This window comes from Rhinoderma darwinii, chromosome 3 (assembly GCF_050947455.1).
Source record: "Rhinoderma darwinii isolate aRhiDar2 chromosome 3, aRhiDar2.hap1, whole genome shotgun sequence".
Lineage (NCBI taxonomy): Eukaryota > Metazoa > Chordata > Amphibia > Anura > Rhinodermatidae > Rhinoderma > Rhinoderma darwinii.
In genome coordinates, this window is record NC_134689.1 from 262,096,741 (window position 1) to 262,110,709 (window position 13,969).

Consider the following 13,969-nt stretch of genomic DNA (forward strand, 5'->3'; position numbering starts at 1 on the left):
ACAATATTCCATGTATGGTCTAACCGGTGATTTATAGAAATGCAGAGTTTGTTGCATGAAATCATCTTAGAGGTCCACTTTCAACCTTAAGGACAAAAATAATATCTTGATTTTGCCTCTTTGTATTCCGATAGTCATAACTTTATTATTTTTCCGTCCTATTTATATTTTAAATTTTATATTTTTCAAAAAAACACTTTTCAATGTGGCAGAGAGTTCAATCGTAGAACTTCTCTTACAGTAAAGAATCCCCATCTGTGATGAGGTCCTTTAACCCCTTAACGCCGAAGGACGGATATATCCGTCCTCAGCAGCTGCTAGTTCGCGCAGGAGGACGGATATATCCGTCCTGTGATCGCGCGGGTACTGACAGTTTACCCACGCGATCAGCGGCAGGAGCACGGCTGTTATACACAGCCTGGCTCCTGCTGCAACTGCCGGAATCGAAGCACGCGCCGATTCCGGCAGTTTAACCCATTAAATGCCGCTGTCAACAGTGACAGCGGCATTTAATGTGTTTGACAGAAGGGGGAACTCCCTCTGTCTCCCGATCGGCGCCCCCGCAAACAAATCGCGGGTCTCCGTCGGGTTTCCATGACAGCCGGGGGTCTAACAAAGACCCCCAGGTCTGTCTTCAGCATCTGCCTGTTAGGCGATGCCAGAGGCATGACCTAACAGGTTGCCTGTCAGTTTTACACTGACAGGCAATAATGCTTTGGTATACGAAGTATACCAAAGCATTATATATGCGATCTGCACATCGCATAGTGAAGTCCCCTGGTGGGACTAAAAAAAAAAAAGTAAAACCGTTAAATAAAGTTTGTGAAAAAAAAAATAAAAAAAATTACAGTCAAAGTCAAATAAAACTACTTTTTTGCCCCAAAAAGTGGTTTTATTTAATAAAACGGTCAAAACAAATCACACATACACATATATGGTATCCCCGCGATCGTAACAACTTGACCAATAAAATGAACACATTAATTAAACCGCCGGATGAACGGCGTCCAAAGAAAACGCAAAAAACAACGGCAAAATTCTCTCTTTTCTCCCATTCCCCCCATAAAAAATAAAATAAAAGTTCATCTATAAGTCCTATGTACCCCAAAATAGTACTAATGAAAACTACACATTGTCCCGCAAAAATCAAGCCCACGTACGGCCACATCGACGGAAAAATAAAAAAATGACGGCTCTTGGAACGCGGCGATGCAAAAACAAGTAATTTTTTTCTAAAAGGGTTTTTATTGTGCAAACGTAGAAAAAACATATAAAACCTTTATACATTTGGTATCCCTGTAATCGTGCCGACCCATAGAATAAAGTTAACATGTTATTTACGCTGCATAGTAAACGGCGTAAATTTATAACGTGAAAATTAATGCTGGAATAGCTGCTTATTTTCAATTCTCTCCTAAAATAAAGTTAATAAAAGTTAATCAATATGTTATAAGCATCTAAAAATGGTACAATTACAAAATACAACTCGTCCCGGAAAAAACAAGCCCTTATACGGCTATATAGACGGAATACAAAAACAGTTACGACTCTTGGAATGCGACCGTGGAAAAACAAAAAATAATCCTTTGTCATTAACGTGCAAAATGGCCCGGTCATTAAGGGGTTAATTACCTTGCTTTCCCTTCTTTGCACACATTGTAGTTCAGCAATGTCCTTCTCATACACAGGTGCTCAAAACTGTACACAATATTCCATGTATGGTCTAACCGGTGATTTATAGAAATGCAGAGTTTATTGCATGAAATCATCTTAGAGGTCCAATTTCAACCTTAAGGACAAAAATAATATCTTGATTTTGCCTCTTTGTATTCCGATAGTCATAACTTTATTATTTTTCCGTCCTATTTATATTTTAAATTTTATATTTTTCAAAAAAACACTTTTCAATGTGGCAGAGAGTTCAATCGTAGAACTTCTCTTACAGTAAAGAATCCCCATCTGTGATGAGGTCCTTTAACCCCTTAACGCCGAAGGACGGATATATCCGTCCTCAGCAGCTGCTAGTTCGCGCAGGAGGACGGATATATCCGTCCTGTGATCGCGCGGGTACTGACAGTTTACCCACGCGATCAGCGGCAGGAGCACGGCTGTTATACACAGCCTGGCTCCTGCTGCAACTGCCGGAATCGAAGCACGCGCCGATTCCGGCAGTTTAACCCATTAAATGCCGCTGTCAACAGTGACAGCGGCATTTAATGTGTTTGACAGAAGGGGGAACTCCCTCTGTCTCCCGATCGGCGCCCCCGCAAACAAATCGCGGGTCTCCGTCGGGTTTCCATGACAGCCGGGGGTCTAACAAAGACCCCCAGGTCTGTCTTCAGCATCTGCCTGTTAGGCGATGCCAGAGGCATGACCTAACAGGTTGCCTGTCAGTTTTACACTGACAGGCAATAATGCTTTGGTATACGAAGTATACCAAAGCATTATATATGCGATCTGCACATCGCATAGTGAAGTCCCCTGGTGGGACTAAAAAAAAAAAAGTAAAACCGTTAAATAAAGTTTGTGAAAAAAAAAATAAAAAAAATTACAGTCAAAGTCAAATAAAACTACTTTTTTGCCCCAAAAAGTGGTTTTATTTAATAAAACGGTCAAAACAAATCACACATACACATATATGGTATCCCCGCGATCGTAACAACTTGACCAATAAAATGAACACATTAATTAAACCGCCGGATGAACGGCGTCCAAAGAAAACGCAAAAAACAACGGCAAAATTCTCTCTTTTCTCCCATTCCCCCCATAAAAAATAAAATAAAAGTTCATCTATAAGTCCTATGTACCCCAAAATAGTACTAATGAAAACTACACATTGTCCCGCAAAAATCAAGCCCACGTACGGCCACATCGACGGAAAAATAAAAAAATGACGGCTCTTGGAACGCGGCGATGCAAAAACAAGTAATTTTTTTCTAAAAGGGTTTTTATTGTGCAAACGTAGAAAAAACATATAAAACCTTTATACATTTGGTATCCCTGTAATCGTGCCGACCCATAGAATAAAGTTAACATGTTATTTACGCTGCATAGTAAACGGCGTAAATTTATAACGTGAAAATTAATGCTGGAATAGCTGCTTATTTTCAATTCTCTCCTAAAATAAAGTTAATAAAAGTTAATCAATATGTTATAAGCATCTAAAAATGGTACAATTACAAAATACAACTCGTCCCGGAAAAAACAAGCCCTTATACGGCTATATAGACGGAATACAAAAACAGTTACGACTCTTGGAATGCGACCGTGGAAAAACAAAAAATAATCCTTTGTCATTAACGTGCAAAATGGCCCGGTCATTAAGGGGTTAATTACCTTGCTTTCCCTTCTTTGCACACATTGTAGTTCAGCAATGTCCTTCTCATACACAGGTGCTCAAAACTGTACACAATATTCCATGTATGGTCTAACCGGTGATTTATAGAAATGCAGAGTTTATTGCATGAAATCATCTTAGAGGTCCAATTTCAACCTTAAGGACAAAAATAATATCTTGATTTTGCCTCTTTGTATTCCGATAGTCATAACTTTATTATTTTTCCGTCCTCATAGTCATATAAGGGCTTGTTTTTAGCGAGACAAGTTCTTGTTTTTAATGGCAGCATTTAATGTACCATATAATGTACTGAAAGAAAACTCTTTGTGGGGTGGAATGGAAAACACAAAAGCAATTTGTCCAATGCTTTTTGAGTAGTAAAAATTGCAAGTTTATTTTATTATTCAGGTTAATAGGATATCAATATGAATACACGTTTGCATGTATTTTCTACTGACGTGACGTGAATCTTTGGTGTAAAAGTGGCTGGTTAGCTCAGTTGGTTAGAGCGTGGTGCTAATAACGCCAAGGTCACGGGTTCGATCCCCGTACGGGCCATGGAAGCTCACTTTTGTTACAGAGTTGAATAGTTGATAATATTGAAAAAAGGTCCATCAAATTCAACCTATAAATCTGCCGTGTTGATCCAGAGGAAGGCAAAAACTGCCTTGGAGTGCATTCCAATGTTGTCATTAGGGGAAAAATTCCTCCCTTACTCCAAATATGGCTATTAGAATAAATTCCTGGATCAAAGTTCCATCTCCAGAATCTGGTACAAATATGATGAAATTTTATATTTTTCAAAAAAACACTTTTCAATGTGGCAGAGTTCAATCGTCGAACTTCTCTTACAGTAAAGAATCCCCGTCTGTGATGAGGTCCTTTAATTACCTTGCTTTCCCTTCTTTGCACGCATTCTAGTTCAGCAATGTCCTTCTCATACACAGGTGCTTAAAACTGTACACAATATTCCATGTATGGTCTAACCGGTGATTTATAGAAATGCAGAGTTTGTTGCATGAAATCATCTTAGAGGTCCAATTTCAACCTTAAGGACAAAAATAATATCTTGATTTTGCCTCTTTGTATTCCGATAGTCATAACTTTATTATTTTTCCGTCCTCATAGTCATATAAGGGCTTGTTTTTAGCGAGACAAGTTCTTGTTTTTAATGGCAGCATTTAATGTACCATATAATGTACTGAAAGAAAACTCTTTGTGGGGTGGAATGGAAAACACAAAAGCAATTTGTCCAATGCTTTTTGAGTAGTAAAAATTTCAAGTTTATTTTATTATTCAGGTTAATAGGATATCAATATGAATACACGTGTGCATGTATTTTCTACTGACGTGACGTGAATCTTTGGTGTAAAAGTGGCCGGTTAGCTCAGTTGGTTAGAGCGTGGTGCTAATAACGCTAAGGTCACGGGTTCGGGCCATGGTAGCTCACTTTTGTTATATGCTTGTTACAGAGTTGAATAGTTGATAATATTGAAAAAAGGTCCATCAAATTCAACCTGTAAACCTGCCGTGTTGATCCAGAGGAAGGCAAAAACTGTCTTGGAGTGCATTCCAATGTTGTCATTAGGGGAAAAATTCCTCCCTTACTCCAAATATGGCTATTAGAATAAATTCCTGGATCAAAGTTCCATCTCCAGAATCTGGTACAAATATGATGACATTTTATATTTTTCAAAAAAACACTTTTCAATGTGGCAGAGAGTTCAATCGTCGAACTGCTCTTACAGTAAAGAATCCCCGTCTGTGATGAGGTCCTTTAATTACCTTGCTTTCCCTTCTTTGCACGCATTCTAGTTCAGCAATGTCCTTCTCATACACAGGTGCTCAAAACTGTACACAATATTCCATGTATGGTCTAACCGGTGATTTATAGAAATGCAGAGTTTGTTGCATGAAATCATCTTAGAGGTCCACTTTCAACCTTAAGGACAAAAATAATATCTTGATTTTGCCTCTTTGTATTCCGATAGTCATAACTTTATTATTTTTCCGTCCTCATAGTCATATAAGGGCTTGTTTTTAGCGAGACAAGTTCTTGTTTTTAATGGCAGCATTTAATGTACCATATAATGTACTGAAAGAAAACTCTTTGTGGGGTGGAATGGAAAACACAAAAGCAATTTGTCCAATGCTTTTTGAGTAGTAAAAATTGCAAGTTTATTTTATTATTCAGGTTAATAGGATATCAATATGAATACACGTTTGCATGTATTTTCTACTGATGTGACGTGAATCTTTGGTGTAAAAGTGGCCGGTTAGCTCAGTTGGTTAGAGCGTGGTGCTAATAATGTCAAGGTCACGGGTTCGATCCCTGTACGGGCCATGGAAGCTCACTTTTGTTACATGCTTGTTACAGAGTTGAATAGTTGATAATATTGAAAAAAGGTCCATCAAATTCAACCTGTAAACCTGCCGTGTTGATCCAGAGGAAGGCAAAAACTGTCTTGGAGTGCATTCCAATGTTGTCATTAGGGGAAAAATTCCTCCCTTTCTCCAAATATGGCTATTAGAATAAATTCCTGGATCAAAGTTCCATCTCCAGAATCTGGTACAAATATGATGAAATTTTATATTTTTCAAAAAAACACTTTTCAATGTGGCAGAGAGTTCAATCGTCGAACTGCTCTTACAGTAAAGAATCCCCGTCTGTGATGAGGTCCTTTAATTACCTTGCTTTCCCTTCTTTGCACGCATTCTAGTTCAGCAATGTCCTTCTCATACACAGGTGCTCAAAACTGTACACAATATTCCATGTATGGTCTAACCGGTGATTTATAGAAATGTAGAGTTTATTGCATGAAATCATCTTAGAGGTCCAATTTCAACCTTAAGGACAAAAATAATATCTTGATTTTGCCTCTTTGTATTCCGATAGTCATAACTTTATTATTTTTCCGTCCTCATAGTCATATAAGGGCTTGTTTTTAGCGAGACAAGTTCTTGTTTTTAATGGCAGCATTTAATGTACCATATAATGTACTGAAAGAAAACTCTTTGTGGGGTGGAATGGAAAACACAAAAGCAATTTGTCCAATGCTTTTTGAGTAGTAAAAATTGCAAGTTTATTTTATTATTCAGGTTAATAGGATATCAATATGAATACACGTTTGCATGTATTTTCTACTGATGTGACGTGAATCTTTGGTGTAAAAGTGGCCGGTTAGCTCAGTTGGTTAGAGCGTGGTGCTAATAATGTCAAGGTCACGGGTTCGATCCCTGTACGGGCCATGGATGCTCACTTTTGTTACATGCTTGTTACAGAGTTGAATAGTTGATAATATTGAAAAAAGGTCCATCAAATTCAACCTGTAAACCTGCCGTGTTGATCCAGAGGAAGGCAAAAACTGTCTTGGAGTGCATTCCAATGTTGTCATTAGGGGAAAAATTCCTCCCTTTCTCCAAATATGGCTATTAGAATAAATTCCTGGATCAAAGTTCCATCTCCAGAATCTGGTACAAATATGATGAAATTTTATATTTTTCAAAAAAACACTTTTCAATGTGGCAGAGAGTTCAATCGTCGAACTGCTCTTACAGTAAAGAATCCCCGTCTGTGATGAGGTCCTTTAATTACCTTGCTTTCCCTTCTTTGCACGCATTCTAGTTCAGCAATGTCCTTCTCATACACAGGTGCTCAAAACTGTACACAATATTCCATGTATGGTCTAACCGGTGATTTATAGAAATGCAGAGTTTGTTGCATGAAATCATCTTAGAGGTCCACTTTCAACCTTAAGGACAAAAATAATATCTTGATTTTGCCTCTTTGTATTCCGATAGTCATAACTTTATTATTTTTCCGTCCTATTTATATTTTAAATTTTATATTTTTCAAAAAAACACTTTTCAATGTGGCAGAGAGTTCAATCGTAGAACTTCTCTTACAGTAAAGAATCCCCATCTGTGATGAGGTCCTTTAACCCCTTAACGCCGAAGGACGGATATATCCGTCCTCAGCAGCTGCTAGTTCGCGCAGGAGGACGGATATATCCGTCCTGTGATCGCGCGGGTACTGACAGTTTACCCACGCGATCAGCGGCAGGAGCACGGCTGTTATACACAGCCTGGCTCCTGCTGCAACTGCCGGAATCGAAGCACGCGCCGATTCCGGCAGTTTAACCCATTAAATGCCGCTGTCAACAGTGACAGCGGCATTTAATGTGTTTGACAGAAGGGGGAACTCCCTCTGTCTCCCGATCGGCGCCCCCGCAAACAAATCGCGGGTCTCCGTCGGGTTTCCATGACAGCCGGGGGTCTAACAAAGACCCCCAGGTCTGTCTTCAGCATCTGCCTGTTAGGCGATGCCAGAGGCATGACCTAACAGGTTGCCTGTCAGTTTTACACTGACAGGCAATAATGCTTTGGTATACGAAGTATACCAAAGCATTATATATGCGATCTGCACATCGCATAGTGAAGTCCCCTGGTGGGACTAAAAAAAAAAAAGTAAAACCGTTAAATAAAGTTTGTGAAAAAAAAAATAAAAAAAATTACAGTCAAAGTCAAAAAAAACTACTTTTTTGCCCCAAAAAGTGGTTTTATTTAATAAAACGGTCAAAACAAATCACACATACACATATATGGTATCCCCGCGATCGTAACAACTTGACCAATAAAATGAACACATTAATTAAACCGCCGGATGAACGGCGTCCAAAGAAAACGCAAAAAACAACGGCAAAATTCTCTCTTTTCTCCCATTCCCCCCATAAAAAATAAAATAAAAGTTCATCTATAAGTCCTATGTACCCCAAAATAGTACTAATGAAAACTACACATTGTCCCGCAAAAATCAAGCCCACGTACGGCCACATCGACGGAAAAATAAAAAAATGACGGCTCTTGGAACGCGGCGATGCAAAAACAAGTAATTTTTTTCTAAAAGGGTTTTTATTGTGCAAACGTAGAAAAAACATATAAAACCTTTATACATTTGGTATCCCTGTAATCGTGCCGACCCATAGAATAAAGTTAACATGTTATTTACGCTGCATAGTAAACGGCGTAAATTTATAACGTGAAAATTAATGCTGGAATAGCTGCTTATTTTCAATTCTCTCCTAAAATAAAGTTAATAAAAGTTAATCAATATGTTATAAGCATCTAAAAATGGTACAATTACAAAATACAACTCGTCCCGGAAAAAACAAGCCCTTATACGGCTATATAGACGGAATACAAAAACAGTTACGACTCTTGGAATGCGACCGTGGAAAAACAAAAAATAATCCTTGGTCATTAACGTGCAAAATGGCCCGGTAATTAAGGGGTTAATTACCTTGCTTTCCCTTCTTTGCACGCATTGTAGTTCAGCAATGTCCTTCTCATACACAGGTGCTCAAAACTGTACACAATATTCCATGTATGGTCTAACCGGTGATTTATAGAAATGCAGAGTTTATTGCATGAAATCATCTTAGAGGTCCAATTTCAACCTTAAGGACAAAAATAATATCTTGATTTTGCCTCTTTGTATTCCGATAGTCATAACTTTATTATTTTTCCGTCCTCATAGTCATATAAGGGCTTGTTTTTAGCGAGACAAGTTCTTGTTTTTAATGGCAGCATTTAATGTACCATATAATGTACTGAAAGAAAACTCTTTGTGGGGTGGAATGGAAAACACAAAAGCAATTTGTCCAATGCTTTTTGAGTAGTAAAAATTGCAAGTTTATTTTATTATTCAGGTTAATAGGATATCAATATGAATACACGTTTGCATGTATTTTCTACTGACGTGACGTGAATCTTTGGTGTAAAAGTGGCCGGTTAGCTCAGTTGGTTAGAGCGTGGTGCTAATAACGCCAAGGTCACGGGTTCGATCCCCGTACGGGCAATGGAAGCTCACTTTTGTTACAGAGTTGAATAGTTGATAATATTGAAAAAAGGTCCATCAAATTCAACCTATAAACCTGCCGTGTTGATCCAGAGGAAGGCAAAAACTGTCTTGGAGTGCATTCCAATGTTGTCATTAGGGGAAAAATTCCTCCCTTACTCCAAATATGGCTATTAGAATAAATTCCTGGATCAAAGTTCCATCTCCAGAATCTGGTACAAATATGATGAAATTTTATATTTTTCAAAAAAACACTTTTCAATGTGGCAGAGAGTTCAATCGTCGAACTTCTCTTACAGTAAAGAATCCCCGTCTGTGATGAGGTCCTTTAATTACCTTGCTTTCCCTTCTTTGCACGCATTCTAGTTCAGCAATGTCCTTCTCATACACAGGTGCTTAAAACTGTACACAATATTCCATGTATGGTCTAACCGGTGATTTATAGAAATGCAGAGTTTGTTGCATGAAATCATCTTAGAGGTCCAATTTCAACCTTAAGGACAAAAATAATATCTTGATTTTGCCTCTTTGTATTCCGATAGTCATAACTTTATTATTTTTCCGTCCTCATAGTCATATAAGGGCTTGTTTTTAGCGAGACAAGTTCTTGTTTTTAATGGCAGCATTTAATGTACCATATAATGTACTGAAAGAAAACTCTTTGTGGGGTGGAATGGAAAACACAAAAGCAATTTGTCCAATGCTTTTTGAGTAGTAAAAATTTCAAGTTTATTTTATTATTCAGGTTAATAGGATATCAATATGAATACACGTTTGCATGTATTTTCTACTGACGTGACGTGAATCTTTGGTGTAAAAGTGGCCGGTTAGCTCAGTTGGTTAGAGCGTGGTGCTAATAACGCTAAGGTCACGGGTTCGGGCCATGGTAGCTCACTTTTGTTACATGCTTGTTACAGAGTTGAATAGTTGATAATATTGAAAAAAGGTCCATCAAATTCAACCTGTAAACCTGCCGTGTTGATCCAGAGGAAGGCAAAAACTGTCTTGGAGTGCATTCCAATGTTGTCATTAGGGGAAAAATTCCTCCCTTACTCCAAATATGGCTATTAGAATAAATTCCTGGATCAAAGTTCCATCTCCAGAATCTGGTACAAATATGATGAAATTTTATATTTTTCAAAAAAACACTTTTCAATGTGGCAGAGAGTTCAATCGTCGAACTTCTCTTACAGTAAAGAATCCCCGTCTGTGATGAGGTCCTTTAATTACCTTGCTTTCCCTTCTTTGCACGCATTCTAGTTCAGCAATGTCTTTCTCATACACAGGTGCTCAAAACTGTACACAATATTCCATGTATGGTCTAACCGGTGATTTATAGAAATGCAGAGTTTGTTGCATGAAATCATCTTAGAGGTCCAATTTCAACCTTAAGGACAAAAATAATATCTTGATTTTGCCTCTTTGTATTCCGATAGTCATAACTTTATTATTTTTCCGTCCTCATAGTCATATAAGGGCTTGTTTTTAGCGAGACAATTTCTTGTTTTTAATGGCAGTATTTAATGTACCATATAATGTACTGAAAGAAAACTCTTTGTGGGGTGGAATGGAAAACACAAAAGCAATTTGTCCAATGCTTTTTGAGTAGTAAAAATTTCAAGTTTATTTTATTATTCAGGTTAATAGGATATCAATATGAATACACGTTTGCATGTATTTTCTACTGACGTGACGTGAATCTTTGGTGTAAAAGTGGCCGGTTAGCTCAGTTGGTTAGAGCGTGGTGCTAATAACACTAAGGTCACGGGTTCGGGCCATGGTAGCTCACTTTTGTTACATGCTTGTTACAGAGTTGAATAGTTGATAATATTGAAAAAAGGTCCATCAAATTCAACCTGTAAACCTGCCGTGTTGATCCAGAGGAAGGCAAAAACTGTCTTGGAGTGCATTCCAATGTTGTCATTAGGGGAAAAATTCCTCCCTTACTCCAAATATGGCTATTAGAATAAATTCCTGGATCAAAGTTCCATCTCCAGAATCTGGTACAAATATGATGAAATTTTATATTTTTCAAAAAAACACTTTTCAATGTGGCAGAGAGTTCAATCGTCGAACTGCTCTTACAGTAAAGAATCCCCGTCTGTGATGAGGTCCTTTAATTACCTTGCTTTCCCTTCTTTGCACGCATTCTAGTTCAGCAATGTCCTTCTCATACACAGGTGCTCAAAACTGTACACAATATTCCATGTATGGTCTAACCGGTGATTTATAGCAATGCAGAGTTTGTTGCATGAAATCATCTTAGAGGTCCACTTTCAACCTTAAGGACAAAAATAATATCTTGATTTTGCCTCTTTGTATTCCGATAGTCATAACTTTATTATTTTTCCGTCCTATTTATATTTTAAATTTTATATTTTTCAAAAAAACACTTTTCAATGTGGCAGAGAGTTCAATCGTAGAACTTCTCTTACAGTAAAGAATCCCCATCTGTGATGAGGTCCTTTAACCCCTTAACGCCGAAGGACGGATATATCCGTCCTCAGCAGCTGCTAGTTCGCGCAGGAGGACGGATATATCCGTCCTGTGATCGCGCGGGTACTGACAGTTTACCCACGCGATCAGCGGCAGGAGCACGGCTGTTATACACAGCCTGGCTCCTGCTGCAACTGCCGGAATCGAAGCACGCGCCGATTCCGGCAGTTTAACCCATTAAATGCCGCTGTCAACAGTGACAGCGGCATTTAATGTGTTTGACAGAAGGGGGAACTCCCTCTGTCTCCCGATCGGCGCCCCCGCAAACAAATCGCGGGTCTCCGTCGGGTTTCCATGACAGCCGGGGGTCTAACAAAGACCCCCAGGTCTGTCTTCAGCATCTGCCTGTTAGGCGATGCCAGAGGCATGACCTAACAGGTTGCCTGTCAGTTTTACACTGACAGGCAATAATGCTTTGGTATACGAAGTATACCAAAGCATTATATATGCGATCTGCACATCGCATAGTGAAGTCCCCTGGTGGGACTAAAAAAAAAAAAGTAAAACCGTTAAATAAAGTTTGTGAAAAAAAAAATAAAAAAAATTACAGTCAAAGTCAAATAAAACTACTTTTTTGCCCCAAAAAGTGGTTTTATTTAATAAAACGGTCAAAACAAATCACACATACACATATATGGTATCCCCGCGATCGTAACAACTTGACCAATAAAATGAACACATTAATTAAACCGCCGGATGAACGGCGTCCAAAGAAAACGCAAAAAACAACGGCAAAATTCTCTCTTTTCTCCCATTCCCCCCATAAAAAATAAAATAAAAGTTCATCTATAAGTCCTATGTACCCCAAAATAGTACTAATGAAAACTACACATTGTCCCGCAAAAATCAAGCCCACGTACGGCCACATCGACGGAAAAATAAAAAAATGACGGCTCTTGGAACGCGGCGATGCAAAAACAAGTAATTTTTTTCTAAAAGGGTTTTTATTGTGCAAACGTAGAAAAAACATATAAAACCTTTATACATTTGGTATCCCTGTAATCGTGCCGACCCATAGAATAAAGTTAACATGTTATTTACGCTGCATAGTAAACGGCGTAAATTTATAACGTGAAAATTAGTGCTGGAATAGCTGCTTATTTTCAATTCTCTCCTAAAATAAAGTTAATAAAAGTTAATCAATATGTTATAAGCATCTAAAAATGGTACAATTACAAAATACAACTCGTCCCGGAAAAAACAAGCCCTTATACGGCTATATAGACGGAATACAAAAACAGTTACGACTCTTGGAATGCGACCGTGGAAAAACAAAAAATAATCCTTGGTCATTAACGTGCAAAATGGCCCGGTCATTAAGGGGTTAATTACCTTGCTTTCCCTTCTTTGCACGCATTGTAGTTCAGCAATGTCCTTCTCATACACAGGTGCTCAAAACTGTACACAATATTCCATGTATGGTCTAACCGGTGATTTATAGAAATGCAGAGTTTATTGCATGAAATCATCTTAGAGGTCCAATTTCAACCTTAAGGACAAAAATAATATCTTGATTTTGCCTCTTTGTATTCCGATAGTCATAACTTTATTATTTTTCCGTCCTCATAGTCATATAAGGGCTTGTTTTTAGCGAGACAAGTTCTTGTTTTTAATGGCAGCATTTAATGTACCATATAATGTACTGAAAGAAAACTCTTTGTGGGGTGGAATGGAAAACACAAAAGCAATTTGTCCAATGCTTTTTGAGTAGTAAAAATTGCAAGTTTATTTTATTATTCAGGTTAATAGGATATCAATATGAATACACGTTTGCATGTATTTTCTACTGACGTGACGTGAATCTTTGGTGTAAAAGTGGCCGGTTAGCTCAGTTGGTTAGAGCGTGGTGCTAATAACGCCAAGGTCACGGGTTCGATCCCCGAACGGGCCATGGAAGCTCACTTTTGTTACAGAGTTGAATAGTTGATAATATTGAAAAAAGGTCCATCAAATTCAACCTATAAACCTGCCGTGTTGATCCAGAGGAAGGCAAAAACTGTCTTGGAGTGCATTCCAATGTTGTCATTAGGGGAAAAATTCCTCCCTTACTCCAAATATGGCTATTAGAATAAATTCCTGGATCAAAGTTCCATCTCCAGAATCTGGTACAAATATGATGAAATTTTATATTTTTCAAAAAAACACTTTTCAATGTGGCAGAGAGTTCAATCGTCGAACTTCTCTTACAGTAAAGAATCCCCGTCTGTGATGAGGTCCTTTAATTACCTTGCTTTCCCTTCTTTGCACGCATTCTAGTTCAGCAATGTCCTTCTCATACA

At 38.1% G+C, this 13,969-nt stretch overlaps 2 non-coding genes across 2 annotated transcripts; both read left to right on the forward strand.

Moving 5' to 3' along the window:
• Positions 1-3,821: 3,821 nt before the first annotated feature.
• Positions 3,822-3,895, forward strand: TRNAI-AAU (transfer RNA isoleucine (anticodon AAU)). The gene has a single exon. It is a non-coding gene; the product is annotated as a tRNA-Ile (tRNA).
• A 9,612-nt stretch (positions 3,896-13,507) lies between these two features.
• On the forward strand, positions 13,508-13,581 carry TRNAI-AAU (transfer RNA isoleucine (anticodon AAU)). Its single transcript has one exon. It is a non-coding gene; the product is annotated as a tRNA-Ile (tRNA).
• The last annotated feature ends 388 nt before the right edge of the window (positions 13,582-13,969 follow it).